Below are 3,406 nucleotides of genomic sequence, written 5' to 3'. Positions count from 1 at the left end.
CAGTTCGGATTACTAGTGGGTGCTTAGTAACAAAGCACGAAAATAGATGGCAGTCAATTCAGTCTACATGACATCTGTTTTGCAAAGATAGGTATATAATAGATATGTAGGTAACTGTATCGTGTACCTCATTAGGGACGATTCAAGATTCAATGTAAATGTGTAGGTATAATATCGTTAGCCGACACCCTGCAGATATGGCTTATGTGCCAATGTATATATTATGTTATAGTTAATCTACATTCCATGCCTATTCTTTTCTCGACGAAGATATGTTGTAACGCGTCTGTGCTATACGTATAGCCCGATTTTGATACGTTTATACTCGTACGTATCAAAATCGGGCTATATGATTTTTATTTCAATCGTTATGTGTAAGAGACTGGTTTTAGCTACAATGAATTTACTGGTATACCTATACCTCCTGTATTCTACGATGTACCCCTCTTTTCCCTAATGAGAATTCCGCTATATCTTATATATAAATTTCGTATCACAGTGTTAGTTGCCATATTTCTCCCACATTTTGATGAAATTTGATATGTATACTTGCTAGGTCTAAGGTAGGGTTGTTATCTATTTTTTATACCCCTAAGTCATAGGGGTGGCCTAACCTGAATTTTTTTTTTTTGTATTATGGACAATTTTTTATTTATTTATAATGTTACATACACGCCTAAATTTTGGCCCGTCTTTCACCAACCCCTATTTTTAATAGCGATATTCTTACAAATATTATAAATGCTAAAGTAACTCTGTCTGTTTGTCTCGCTTTCACGCCAAAACTACTGAACTTATTTAATTGAAATTTGGTACACAGTTAATGTAGACCGTGAGAAAGGCTACTTTTTAATGCGAAAAAGGGTTGAAAGGGGAAATGAAAGGCTATATGAAAATATCGTCATTTTTAAAGTCAGATCTTGTAAGCTAAAGCTTTAATTTATAATCTTATAACTTAATTAAAAATATTTTTTAGGCTGCTGACTAAATATAAATAAATATGACATTCTAAGTATGTAAATTAAGAGGGTAAAATGAAATATAAGATGAAAGTTGAAGATGATGAAAAAATTCGTCATTTTCAAAACGTACTAGTTTTATGAAACTTTTTTCTTTGGATTTTTCGAGTTACATTATTAAATATTTATTATTTATTTGATAAAGGTCACTATTCCACACGGACGAAGTCGCGGGTACAGCTAGTTAATTTATAAAGCAAAACAAGGTTTGCCGGATCAGTTAATTTATATCTATAATGAAATGAAATTCGGTTTCAAAAGAAGGAATATTAATTAAGCTAAATAGCTTAAAACTTCAATCCTAGATGAAGTGAACAGGGTCGGTCTAGGTTTTTCATTACTATTGTAGAAATGTGTAATGGGGGAACACGTTACTTAGTACGAAATTGTGTATATTACAATAAAACTTAACGAGAAAATATTATAGTAGATTTGACATATCATAAGAGTCTGTAATAGACCTACATGAATAAAGATTTTTGAATTTGGAATTTGAATTTGAAAATTTGAATTTGAATGATGTCACTGGAACACTCATTGCTTTACTACTATACCGTCCATAAGTCGCGAACTTTCTGGAAGCACGAGAGGCGCGCTCTATTGGTTGGTCGGTGTGGTTACCACACGACGCGCATGCGCTGTACGCTTAGATGAGTCTCACGGCGCGGGCGTAAGTACTTATATGTAATATGTATACATATGGGTGTCACAAATGTTTTTATTACAAGTAATTATTTTTTTAGTGCGCCCAAGCCCAAAAATAGGCAAAAATACTAATAATCATTGCTTTGCGTTATATTACTTTGGTATAGTCCCCCAACAATAGTTTTCTCATTTATCTTCCATGTACAGATCAGTGTTTAATTCATCTGCAGTTAAAGAATATATACTTTCGCGGCACTATACTTGTACAATATCACATGACACATTAAAAAAAATCTAGTAAAATCTTACTACTCTACTTAAACTTAGGGACTTGATGAAATCCTATCCTCTGGTGTACGCGTACAACTGAAATGGCTGAATCGATTGTGAGAACCAACGGAGGTAATATAAAATTGGTGTTAATTAGTGGATGTTTTTTTAACTTTGGGTCACCCCAATGGTTTAGGGATAATTTTATTTACTTTATACGAGTATACAAAAATGATTCGATTATCAGCAATGGCAATTGTATTGTATTGTATTGGTGTATTTGGAAATCCTGAATCAGCGACCTAACGAGTGTGAGGGTGGCAAAAAAGCACCACCGAAAACAATTCACCAAAAACAATAAATCATATATTATCCAATCAGTTATATTTGAAACATATGGAATAGGTGAATTGAGTACAAGACGCAGAAAGACAGCAATATGCGGCGTCTTAGTCTTTATTATCTGTGCAGTGTTGATGTATTCTTACCGTTATTCATCGAACTAGCATACTGAAGTAATAAGTTCCAGATTTCATTTTAAGTTCTGTAGTCAACAGAACCCTGAAGAGAGAGCCTCGAGGAAAGCAATAATCTTCGGGTCAACGGCCCGTACGTGACTTAACAACAATACTTAAAGGTTTCAAGTGGGAAATTCCACGTTTCGTTTGCACTTAGTAAAGAAATAGCGACATGTTTGTGAGTTGAAGATTTTTCGAAGTTTAATTTGCGTTAAAGATATACACAAGGCAAAGTAAAATAAAGAAAAGGTAATTGCTTGCACATAATTACATTGCTCAGTTGACAATATACAATATAGTACAAATAACATATGATAACATAGTAATCATGCAATCGTTCATATGCAAAAAAGGCAGCACTTTAGTGTATTGTTTGTAAATCACTGGATAGGAGACAGGACATGTGAGTCCTCTAAAATGACAAAAAAAAAATTTACTAAAATTGGTGTTACGTAATTTATGGACGGCACCTTTTTTGGAATCAGTATAATTTGTATATATTCAAATAATTGGTAGCATTTGGTCGTTACGACCTAGGTGGGGATTAAATTAATAACGGTCTGTATTATTTATGAGTTGTGAAGATCAGATTGTAGTTGTTTTGCATAAAAACCGTTACTGTCAGATATCTGTGGGATTACGTAACCATCCCTAGAGTGCTCTGAGTTAAAGGCTGGTATAAAATGAAATAGAAGATCCCAGATTCCTATCAATACTTCCAGATACTGTGTTATATTACAGTATTGTTTGTATTAAATAGCTCTTGGACGCTATTTCGTCAGCATCAAAATTTTATGCCTTAATTCTTCTCTAAGTATTTTTTATTCGCATTAATAACTTTTGTAACAGTATAACAATTTTTTTTGCGTTAGTAAAATAAGATATGTTTTCTGTTATTACCGTGTATTAATACAAGGTCGAGTTAATACACTGAGGAAGATGGTTTTGATCTTA

Source organism: Achroia grisella, unplaced genomic scaffold (genome assembly GCF_030625045.1).
Source record: "Achroia grisella isolate CSIRO2021 unplaced genomic scaffold, CSIRO_AGI_Agris_v1 utg25498, whole genome shotgun sequence".
NCBI classification, from domain to species: Eukaryota; Metazoa; Arthropoda; class Insecta; order Lepidoptera; family Pyralidae; genus Achroia; species Achroia grisella.
Note: the sequence above shows the minus strand (reverse complement) of the source record.